The sequence below is a fragment of the Eretmochelys imbricata genome, chromosome 12 (genome assembly GCF_965152235.1).
Source record: "Eretmochelys imbricata isolate rEreImb1 chromosome 12, rEreImb1.hap1, whole genome shotgun sequence".
Lineage (NCBI taxonomy): Eukaryota > Metazoa > Chordata > Testudines > Cheloniidae > Eretmochelys > Eretmochelys imbricata.
In genome coordinates this window covers 20,965,842-20,978,674 of record NC_135583.1, presented here as the reverse complement: position 1 = coordinate 20,978,674, position 12,833 = coordinate 20,965,842, and positions in this window count along the sequence as shown.

The window sequence follows — 12,833 nt, the reverse complement described above, 5'->3', positions numbered from 1 at the left end:
CACTGAGCAGCTATGTATGAGCACAAAGTGTCTTTGGTAATGGTGTGCGTGTGGTGCTCTGTGGCCCCCAAACTGGCTGCTCATGCACGGTCGCGCTTTTAAAAATAAACCCTCATTGAACATTTGCTGTTTTGAGATGCAAAATATCAAAGAAATTTTCGTACCTGAGATAGCCCTAGTGGTCTAAAAATACCACCCTTAAAAATAAAGTGCTCAACTATTACAGTAGTGGGTGCTGCATAAGACACTAAACAGAGAGACACTATTATTTAGTAATAGAGATCAAAAAAGTATCTAAAATAAGTAAACTTGTATATTTTCAAGCAAGGGTTTGTTTTAAGAATGTTAGCTCGTGGGCTGAGCACTCATATGCCACATTTTAATCTCATCTGAATTTTTATAGCTGCTATAACCTGTGATAGATAAACCTGAAAACAGGGTTTTAGAACAGAAATGTCGAGTCCCTTGACTATAGCCTTGCAAAAAATGTCGCACTAATAAGCTGCAATACTAAGACAAAATAGAATGAGGATAGATGATTGCAGGGCCGACTTAACTCTCAATTTCATCACTTTATTGGGGTTAGGCCAGAACTTGAGAGAGAGAGAGTGTGTACGTGTGTGCACTCTAGCTTCAAAGAAACAAGTGATTTTTTTTGCGGCTGAATATAATGGGTGAGATCCAGCACTCCTTACTCATTCAGTTCAATGGGAGTTTTTCCCCAGCAAGGCAGGATGGGGCCCAATATTGTGCACGATAAAGAACAATTTAATTTGGTTTTCTATTTTTCCTCTCCTTCTTCATTTCCATACAGAATAAATGAAAATCCGTTCCCGAGCTCCCCAGCCTCCAGAAGGACTCCATGTGCCAATGCTGCTTTCCCCGCTCATTATCATAGTGTTGCAATCAAACTCTAATTTTTGAAATAAAAAAACTGTAGAATCCTTTATTGGCACTATTAAACCTTCCATCTTCATTATTTAGGATGGCTACTTACCTTTTACTCAATGAAGCCATAATGCAACTGCTCCTATAAAACCTATTGAAATGGCTACTGTGGCAGTGAGTAGATTTTCCTCTGTGTAAAATAATCCTCTGTGAGTGAGGCATAACTATCATTTACATTAATTAAGCAGCCATATAATGGGGTGTTCAATAGCTATTACATCATTTAAATTCTTCAATGGACACCTCAACCACCCAAGAACTATCCAGCTGAACGTTTGCAAGCCCATAATTTTAAAATAATCCGTTTGACACAGAACTCACTTAGCAGAGAATGTTGCAGACAATCTTACTGAAAGAAACTCACCATTCATACAGATTTATGTGGCAGTTTTGACACCCAAGACACGGTAATCCCTTCCCCACACTCCCCCACCCGACGAACAATGCTATTTAATGAACATTGTCAATGGTCTTGGCATTTTACACACCTTAAAAGAAAGTATTATGCCTACCCCAAGAAGCTCACAGGCTAAAGTCCTGAACCTGCAGTTGGATCCATCCAACCATAAGGTCGTCTGCCCACATGCATCCTGTTGCAGGATTTAAGGCCTGGGCCTGGATCTGGAGACGCAATTCAAAGGCGTATTCTTTACTCACAAAGTGTTGCTTATAGCATTTCCTGGTGCTTGCCGACTGTCTTACAGTCCCAGCTGCTGCAATGAACAGAGCTTGTGAAAATCTCCACTTCCATGTTTTAAAAAAAGTATGTTTTTAGACCGCACGGTTGGGGAAACAATCTCAGAAACGTGACCCAAGTGTCTTTGAGAGGCTCCACCCAGCAGGCAAATAAAACAAACCCACATTGTATTAGTTTTCTTAAAACTCTCATGATTTTTAAAGCCAGTTATTTGGGGCTTGGGGGGGGGGGGGGCAGGGGAGTGTTGGATCATATTAAAGAAGTTCTGTATTAAAATCACAAATGAGTTTGATTCCCCATAGTTTAATTTCCAGTGTATTACTAATTAAGAGGTCTCTTGGTTTTTGGTGCTGTTTCTCTCCCTCTATGTGTGAAACTTGCAAGCTGCTAATTGTGTTAGTACATTCTAAGACAGAGTCTGTTCTCAAAGCAATTCTTTGTAATAACAACTACTCACACAGAGAGAAACTCAAAGCAATACTCTGTAACAACAGAAACAGCACCCAGAGACTCACCGCCCTTTTGTTGTATTCATCTTGCTTTGTTAACAATTGTGATTAAAATAGAGATAGAGGATGTATGTGGATGGATGCTTGGTGTGGATAATAACTGAATGATCAGGGAAGTGCCAGCCTAGGAATCCAATGTCCATCGGCTAAGGAAGGCGTCAAGTGGAAATAACCAGAAGACCCCCAGAGGGCAGACTGGAATCCACCCAACAGCCTCCAGAATGGGAGAACCAAAGAACAAGATAACATCTAGCAGCACGGAGCTCTCAGGAATGTGCCATCTGCTGATTGATTCAGAAACAGCATGATGAAGCAATTCCTATAGACTGGCATAGGAAGAAATTCCTATAAAAATGGACTCTGGAAAGTGAGAACTTTGGGGGTCTGATTCTGCAAACCAACTTCCAGGAGCATCAGAGGTGCATCTGACCCGGACTCGGCTCCACTCTCGTGTACAGGCTACCTGGCCAGTAGTCTGTCACGAGCAACTTCTAGGCTGGTAACTATGATAACAACCTTGCAGAACGTGTGTGTGTGTGAATGAATGAATGTGTGAATAAATATGAGACTGAATGGAATGTTATAGCTATAAGTAACTGCTTACTATGATTCTTTCTGTATTCACAATAAATGTGGTATTTTGCCTTTTCCCCTTTAATAAGATCCTGCTGGTTTTTATTTTATTGGTATAACAGGAGGGTGGGCTGACTTTAAATGCTTGGGGTTGGCAATACTGTCATTTGACTAATAATTTCACTGAGGTCAATGGGATTGCATGGAGGTAAGAATTGTAGGAGCCGGGCATAGACAGTCCAAAATGTCAAGTGATGTGGCATAGGTAAGATAGACACTAGTTGGAGGAGTAAACCTAGTGTAACAGACCAGGGCATAGGCAATCTGGCCTAATGGTTATGGCTGGGCTGGGGTCCACAAGTCGAGGGTGGCCATGAGGCAGTAGTCAGCGAGCTGGGATCAGTGAAATCACTAGCGCTAGGCTCAGTAGGCAAGAGGGCCAGAGCCCAGACATCAGAGACAGTTACCAGGCAGGAATCAAAGGGAAGAGGCAGGGTCAGAGCCAGGCTGGGGTCAGAGGTCAGCGATCATTACCAGGCTTGAGTCACACTAGGGTCAGAGAGTGGCGATCAGAAGGTCAAGGCGTGGGAGGGCAGTAAGTACTAAGGGTATAATTTTCAAAACTGTTAAGTGGCTTAGGCACATAAGCCTGGCTCCTCAGAGGGTTTTAGGTCTCTAGCTCACACTGAAGCTCACATTGAAATCACTGAGAGTGAGGTGTCTAAATACCTTTGAAGATCTAGACCTTAGGTGTTGCAAGGCTGAGCAGATCAATGCCTAAATAGCTGTAAAAATCTGGGCCATAGGCACTTTAGAAAATGTTACCTATGGGGGGCTAAGTCAATCAAGTGCTTTAGAAAATGTTACTCTAAAAGCCGACATTAATGCCTACGGTTAGCCCCTCCCCCATATCTACAGACCCCAACCAAAATGCAGAGTAAATATGACTTAAAGCTGGCTATCCAAGTAGTGCTGAGTGATAGTCAGTGGGATTTAATTTTTTTTTTCACTGTAGGCAATACTAGGCCAGGAAGGCACATCACAGGGTGAAGAAAGAAGAAAGGAAAGCAGCCAGCCTTTCTGACTCTCAAGGAGGCAAAGCAAAAGGTGAAATTCCTTTGTATTCCTGTGTCGATTGATTTCTGCCTGACTGCATGAATAAAATCATATTCCTGCTCCTGAGAATGTTCTTTAAGTCATTCTTTATTCGGCATATAATGACGCTGGGAGCACATTTTGAGAGTTTAGGGAAACAAGGCTGAGTGCATTACATCACTAAAGACATGATGAGATTTATATTAATTGGTAAGGCTGTGAGTCAGTCAGAGAAGTCATGGATTCTGTGACTTTTCAGGACCTCCGTGCCTTCTGCAGAGGTGGATGTGGCTGGCCCGGGAGGCAGAATGCAGGGGGTGGCCTGAGCAGCTTGGGTAGTCCCCAGGCCAGCCTCAGCAGCCACTGCTGGGGCAGTCACAGACTGCTGTGCTCCCCCACTCCGCAGTAGCTGTGGGGGGGGGCGGGGTCCCTCAGGCTGCCACGCCCACCCCTCCTCCACCCTCTCAACAGCAGCAGGGGGGACTCAGGCCACCACGGCCTCCCCCGTGCATCTGGGGTCCCAGGCCATTCCCTGTCCCATGGCACCCAAGATTTAGTCAGGGATATATAGTACAAGTTATGGACAGGTCACGGGGCTGTGAATTTTTGTTTACTGCCCATGACCTGTCCATGCCGTTACTAAAACATAGCCTTAATCTCATCAAGCACAGAAGACCGCCCCTCCCCCACATTCTATATAATTTTATGAAAATATGCTAATAAATGTGAATACAATGTAACTGGAATATGCTTCAAGCAAAAGGTCTCTTGTAAGGAATCATTACCAAGCTTATAATCTACTGAGTGTGGTCATCCTATTTGTATGTATGTATCATTCTTGTATCGGAAACTAGAAATATAACTCTGAGGGCCTATTGTAATTTTGCAAAGTGTGGACCGTTAATGGTAGTTTGGAATCTTGATGGCGCCTGTCAGCCAGGACACTTGACTGTGGCTGGCTGTCTTCGCTTGCAGCCCTGCCTGTGAGTCAGGCTGGGAGGAATGATGACTTTGGCCGGGGATCTCACAAGACATGTGACCATGTCACCTGTCACTGAAATCCATCTTAAACATGGTGCTTTTAGAAGTGGGGCGGGAACCCAGAGACAAAAGATTCCTGCCTTGTGACAAAGCTATATAAGGGGGTGGAACAGAACAAAGTGGGCTGCAGTCATGAGAAATCCCCTAGCTACCACCTGAGCTGGAACAAGGGCTGGACCCAGGGAAAGGGTTGTGCCCAGACTAGGAAGGCATCCAGGCTGTGAAAGAAACTTATTGAAACATCTCCAACAGTGAGATTTGATCTGAATTCAGTTTTCCCACTGTACTAGGCTTAGACTTGCGTGTTTTATTTTATTTTGCTTGGTAATTCACTTTGTTCTGGCTGTTACTACTTAGAACCACTTAAATCCTACCTTCTGTATTTAATAAAATCACTTTTTACTTATTATTTAGCCCAGAGTATGTATTAATACCTGGAGGTGTAGGGGGCAAACAGCTGTGCATCTCTCTCAATCAGTGTTATGGAGGGCGAACAATTTATGAGTTTACCCTATATAAGCTTTATACTGGGTAAAAGGGATTTATTTGGGGTTTGGACCCCATTGGGAGTTGGGCATCTGAGTGTTAAAGACAGGAACACTTCTTACGCTGCTTTCAGTTAAACCTGCAGTTTGTGGGATGTGGTTCAGACCTAGGTCTGTGTTTGTAGCCAGCAAGCTTGTCTGGCACAGTCAGGCAGGGCTCTGGAGTCCCAAGCTGGCAGGGAAAGCAGGGACAGAAGTAGCCTTGGCATATCAGTTGGCAGCCCCAAGGGGGTCTCTGTGATCCAACCCGTCACACCTCTACTGAATATGTTCAGATGAGTCTACTGCTGTTTTTAAAGTAGATGGAAAGAGAGCACAGGGCATTGCCCAAGTTGTATCTCTTGCCCCACAGCAGGAGGGGGGGTACTCTGGGGGAGGGGAACCTGGGGGCACCATGGGTGCTGGGGGGGGCAAGTGGGGTGCCATAGGTGCGGTGCGGGGGATCAGCCTGGGGGCACCACGGATGCTCAGGGGGTGGGGGGGCAGGGGCAGTGTGCTGCCTGGAACCCTGGCTGCTGCTGGAGTGGGGTAGGCGGCGGCACGCTGCCTGGTACCCCCCACTGCTGCTGGGGTGGTGGGGTCTGGGCTGTGATGTGTGGCCCAGGATCCCTGCTGATGCTAAGGAGGCAGAGAGGGGGTGCAATGGCCTGAGACTGCCCCAGCAGTGGCCGGTGCGGTTGGCCCAGAGGCTGCCGAAGCTGCTCGGTTTGCCCCCGGGCGCTGCACTGCTGCAGAAGTCCCGGAGGATCCGGAAAGTCACGGAATCTGTGACCAACTTAATGATGATGTCCTATGTACTGTTGAGTTGATGCACAGCTGAGACAACACTAGAAAGGCCCAGTTGGCCAATCAGAACAGCTATCTGATCAATCAAGGACCTGCTCCTACAACCATTACATAAGTGAAATACCACTGAGCTCCAGAGCCAGACACTAATATAATGACAGTTCATGAAAGGGCTTTTCAGGGGAGAGCACTTACCACCAATACTAATTTTTTCTTTGATACAGGGGCCTTGGGTCTCCATTCTTTTCTGTAATCCATGCTCAGCATGCAGACACTTCAGCGCTAGGTGATTTAGAAATACCTATAGACCCCAGCTACTGTTTGCTTGTTCAGCAGCCCAGTGTGATAGGTTGGATCATAGAAACCCCCTTGGGGCTGCCAACTGATGTGCCAAGACTACTATTGCCCCTGCTTTCCCTGCCAGCTTGGGACTCCAGCACCCTGTCTTGCTGAGCCAGACACGCCCATCTGCTCCAACACAGACCTGAACCACGTGCCCCAAAGCTGCAGACTTAACTACAAGCAACTTAAGAAGTGTTCCCATCTTTAACACTCAGATGCCCAACTCCCAATGGGGTCCAAACCCCAAATAAATCTGTTTTACTCTGTATAAAGCTCTTGCAGGGTAAACTCATAAATTGTTCTATAACAAACACTGTTCTATAACACTGATAGACAGATATGCACAGCTGTTTGTCCCCTCCCCCCCAGGTATTAATACATATTCTGGGTTAATAAGTAAAAAGTGATTTTATTAAATACAGAAGGTAGGATTTAAGTGGTTCCAAGTAGTAACAGACAGAACAAAGTGAGTTACCAAGCAAAATAAAATAGAACACGCAAGTCTATGTCTAAGAAAACTGAATACAGATGAAAAACCTCATCCAATAAGCTTCATTTTACAGACTAGTCTCCTTCTAGTCTGAGTCCAGCAATCACTCACACCCCCTGTAGTTACTGTCCTTTGTTCCAGTTTCTTTCAGGTATCCTGGGGGGTGGAGAGGCTCTCTCTTTAGCCAGCTGAAGACAAAACAGAGGGGTCTCCCATGGGCTTAAATAGACTATCTCTTGTGGGTGGAGACCCCTCTCCTCTCTCCTATGCAAAGTCCAGCTCCAAGATGGAGTTTTGAAGTCACACGGGCAAGTCACATGTCCATGCTTGACTCAGTTTTTACAGGCAGCAGCCATTGCTTACCTGCTACCTTGAATGTCCTCATGTAGACTTCTTATGTGGAATGGAGGCTTCCAAGAGCCATTGTCCCTTAAGTGTTTCTTGATTGGGCATTTAATTTGCACATTCCTTTCTCAAGAAGCTGACCAAATGCTTTACACAGGCTACTTAAAAATCAAGCCAGTACACAGCCAATATTCATAACTTTGAATACAAAAATGATACATGCATACAAATAGGATTAATAGATTCAGTAGATCATAACCTCTACAGAGATATGTTATACGGCATATGTAGCATAAAATATATATATATGTCATATATACATTCATAAGCATATTTCCATAAAGCCTTATGGGGGGCACCGTCACACCCCGCATATTGGGATTGTCGCTATACAATTGGGACATCTGGTCACCCTTTGTGTGTGGTGGTGGGGCATTGTAGCTACCCACCATGAAATAGGGAGGCTAAAACTTCCACAAAGTTCCATAAAACCAGTGGTTTCTATGTAAGTCCTTTAAAATAGTTATACCATGTAACCCAGCACAAAGGTTCTCAGCATGCTGTGTTGGACTAGTGTGTGGGGCAGCTTTTTTGGGCTGACAAATATGGTTGGAGTTGTATGTTTCATCATAACTGCTGTTCAGTGCCCTTCATTCTCCCAACGTTAAACAGATGGCTGCAGGTAGCAAGCTGGTAAGATAACTGGGATAAGCGTAACCGTGGGTGTCATTGGCTCTGGCTTCACTCCAAAAGCTAGGTATGGTTTTTACATCACAATAGGGCTCTTGCAGTGAAAAATCCTCATGGAGACAAGGCACAGGCAGATTTTGCTTCAGTATAGCTAGTCACGGTCAACCCATTACCTTTGCGATGGCTGTCTTTTTTCTCCAGTTGTCAGATGCTGGAGGTGAATGGTGATGCCAGAAGGTAACTATGGGGTGACCTGGCACTGGAGTGACCTGGCAATTCAGGGCAGGGCATATAGTGTAGAATAAGGGAACCTGGGGCCAGCTTCTCAATGGTATGTAGGTGCCTCTGAGTGGAAAGCAGGAAAAAAAGGCTAAGGAGACTCATGACAGTGGAGTGACTGGGCCAAATCTGCTGTCCTAGACAGTTGCCTGCCTTGCCTGTAGCTGTAGTGTTCTCTGAGCTCAGTATCTAACTGACCCACTTCTACTAGCCTGTCTACTGGGCTTTAGCGTCATTGCTACAGTAGCGTGGAATTGTTCTTTGTTGCACTAATTTAGTTGAACCTGAGTTAAAGTGCTTGTCCCAACCACATCAAGGAACCAATGCTTGTAAAACAGTTGGGACAGCTGCTATGCAAGGTGTGTGAATGTTGCTAGCTCAAGGAATTTCAGCCATCATGTTTCTGCAAGGCCTTTTCCCCTACTGTAGCTAGGACCTAAGTGTTCCCTACTTTTACTTCCAGACCCAAGTGCCCACAGGAACGTGTAGAGCAGCTGATTTAATGACATTCGCCTCACATCTTCAGTGCTGCCTGTGCTATAGGTTACTGGTTAAACTAAAAATAGAGGGGAAGAAATATGTGAGCTCATTTGTATTAAGGCTCTATGATTTCAGCATTTGCTGAAGCTCGTCTCCAGATGTGAGCGATTAGGAAGCTGCACGTATTGCAAATACTCTATGTAAGGGAGGAGTTATGAACAGAAATACTTTCTACTGATTGTTAACTGTATTAACAGCTTCCTCTAATGCATATTTCCCAGACACAAACACACACATCATATGAGGTATTGCCTTTACTTGGATTATTATAAGAGTTATATCTTAGTCTAGCAGCAGTCAGCGATTGCACTCAGAGACCATATTTCCTGTGGGAAGCGAACACTGCTATTCATTTTATTCACATCCCCAGGACTATGTTATAGTATTTTGTAGTGATTCCTACAACGATTAAAGTTTAGCTTTATGTTTTTTATATAAACAAACAAAAGAGAAGTAAAAATGCAAATAAAAACATGTGATGCAAGTCTCTACCCAAATCAGGATTTTTGTCACAGGTAGATATGACGTTTCTTGTGGGGTTCTCCGCATGAGAGACTGAGCAATGACACTAATGGCAGAACAAAAGCTAAGCTATGCCACTTTTTCAGCTACCAAACCACATTAATATGCCAAGGATGCTTTTCTATCACGCTCCCAACACCTTTGCTGTGATGAGCAGGCAGTGACTTTTTCTACATACCAGGGCTGGGTGAACCCAGGTAAAACTTTTTGTTAGGTTTGCAAAACTTCTTTGTGTCCACAAAACTCTTCTCCTGTACTTTAAACCAACATGGGGATTTGACAATATCATTCTAGTAAAGAGAAGTCTGTGGCTCATAGCTAGATGGAGTGGAAATCTATCAACTGCATGAAAAAACTTGCACAGATACAGACAGACATCATCTTCCTTTCCAAATGCAAACAGATGGACATCGTACCAAAAGGACTGAAGGTAAAAAATCCATTACAATCTACATACCACACAGACTATGCTGACAGCTTGTGCCACACGCTCTCAAAGAAACTGCGGAATCACCTGATCAACATCCTCTACAGCAAACAGGGAAAGATTAAGAATGAGCTCTCAGAACTGGATACTCTCATAAAAAACCAACCTTCCACACAAACTTCCTCGTGGCTGGATTTTACTAAAACTAGACAAGCCATTTACAACGCACACTTTGCTTCTCTACAAAAGAAAAAGGACACTAAACTTTCTAAACTACTACATGCTACAAGGGGCCACAGCAATGGTTCCCTCAACCCACCTAGCAATATTGTTAACCTATCCAACTATACTCTCAGCCCAGCAGAAGCAGCTGTTCTATCTCGGGGCCTCTCCTTCTGCCCCTCCACCCCCACGAACATGATACAGTTCTGTGGTGACCTAGAATCCTATTTTCGACGTCTCCGACTCAAGGAATATTTCCAAAATACCTCTGAACAACATACTAATCCACAGAGGTCTCCCTACCAACACTACAGAAAGAAGGATTCTAGGTGGACTCCTCCTGAAGGTCGAAACAGCAGACTGGACTTCTACATAGAGTGCTTCCGCCGACGTGCACGGGCTGAAATTGTGGAAAAGCAGCATCACTTGCCCCACAACCTCAGCCGTGCGGAACACAATGCCATCCACAGCCTCAGAAACAACTCTGACATCATAATCAAAAAGGCTGACAAAGGAGGTGCTGTTGTCATCATGAATAGGTCGGAATATGAACAAGAGGCTGCTCGGCAGCTCTCCAACACGAGTTTCTACAAGCCATTACCCTATGATCCCACTGAGAGTTACCAAAAGCAACTACAGCATATGCTCAAGAAACTTCCTGAAAAAGCACAAGATCAAATCCGCACAGACACACCCCTGGAACCCCGACCTGGGATATTCTATCTACTACCCAAGATCCATAAACCTGGAACTCCTGGGCGCCCCATCATTTCAGGCATTGGCACTCTGACAGCAGGATTGTCTGGCTATGTAGACTCCCTCCTCAGGCCCTACGCTACCAGCACTCCCAGCTACCTTCGAGACACCACTGACTTCCTGAGGAAACTTCAATCCATCGGTGATCTTCCTGATAACACCATCCTGGCCACTATGGATGTAGAAGCCCTCTACACCAACATTCCACACAAAGATGGACTACAAGCCGTCAGGAACACTATCCCCGATAATGTCACGGCTAACCTGGTGGCTGAACTTTGTGACTTTGTCCTTACCCATAACTATTTCACATTTGGGGACAATGTATACCTTCAGATCAGCGGCACTGCTATGGGTACCCGCATGGCCCCACAGTATGCCAACATTTTTATGGCTGATTTAGAACAACGCTTCCTCAGCTCTCGTCCCCTAAAGCCCCTACTCTACTTGCGCTATATTGATGACATCTTCATCATCTGGACCCATGGAAAAGAAGCCCTTGAGGAATTCCACCATGATTTCAACAATTTCCATCCCACCATCAACCTCAGCCTGGTCCAGTCCACACAAGAGATCCACTTCCTGGACACTACAGTGCTAATAAACAATGGTCACATAAACACCACCCTATACCGGAAACCTACTGACCGCTATTCCTACCTGCATGCCTCCAGCTTTCACCCTGACCACACCACACGATCCATCGTCTACAGCCAAGCTCTGCGATACAACCGCATTTGCTCCAACCCCTCAGACAGAGACAAACACCTACAAGATCTCTGTCAAGCTTTCTTACAACTACAATACCCACCTGCGGAAGTAAAGAAACAGATTGATAGAGCCAGAAGAGTTCCCAGAAGTTACCTACTACAGGACAGGCCTAACAAAGAAAATAACAGAACGCCACTAGCCGTCACCTTCAGCCCCCAACTAAAACCCCTCCAACGCATTATTAAGGATCTACAACCTATCCTAAAGGATGACCCAACACTCTCACAAATCTTGGGAGACAGGCCAGTCCTTGCCTACAGACAGCGCCGCAACCTGAAGCAAATACTCACCAACAACCACATACCACACAACAGAACCACTAACCCAGGAACTTATCCTTGCAACAAAGCCCGTTGCCAATTGTGCCCACATATCTATTCAGGGGACACCATCACAGGGCCTAATACCATCAGCCACACTATCAGAGGCTCGTTCACCTGCACATCCACCAATGTGATTTATGCCATCATGTGCCAGCAATGCCCCTCTGCCATGTACATTGGTCAAACTGGACAGTCTCTACGTAAAAGAATAAATGGACACAAATCAGATGTCAAGAATTATAACATTCATAAACCAGTCGGAGAACACTTCAATCTCTCTGGTCACGCAATCACAGACATGAAGGTCGCTATCTTAAAACAAAAAAACTTCAAATCCAGACTCCAGCGAGAAACTGCTGAATTGGAATTCATTTGCAAATTGGATACTATTAATTTAGGCTTAAATAGAGACTGGGAGTGGCTAAGTCATTATGCAAGGTAGCCTATTTCCTCTTGTTTTTTCCTCCCCCCCCCCCCCCCCCAGATGTTCTGGTTTAACTTGGATTTAAACTTGGAGAGTGGTCAGTTTGGACGAGCTATTACCAGCAGGAGAGTGAGTCTGTGTGTGTATGGGGGTGGGTTTTTGGAGGGGGGTGAGGGAGTGAGAGAACCTGGATTTGTGCAGGAAATGGCCTAACTTCATTATCATGCACATTGTGTAAAGAGTTGTCACTTTGGATGGGCTATCACCAGCAGGAGAGTGAATTTGTGTGGGGGGGTGGAGGGTGAGAAAACCTGGATTTGTGCTGGAAATGGCCTAACCTGACGATTACTTTAGATAAGCTATTACCAGCAGGACAGTGGGGTGGGAGGAGGTATTGTTTCATATTCTCTGTGTATATATAAAGTCTGCTGCAGTTTCCACGGTATGTATCTGATGAAGTGAGCTGTAGCTCACGAAAGCTCATGCTCAAATAAATTGGTTAGTCTCT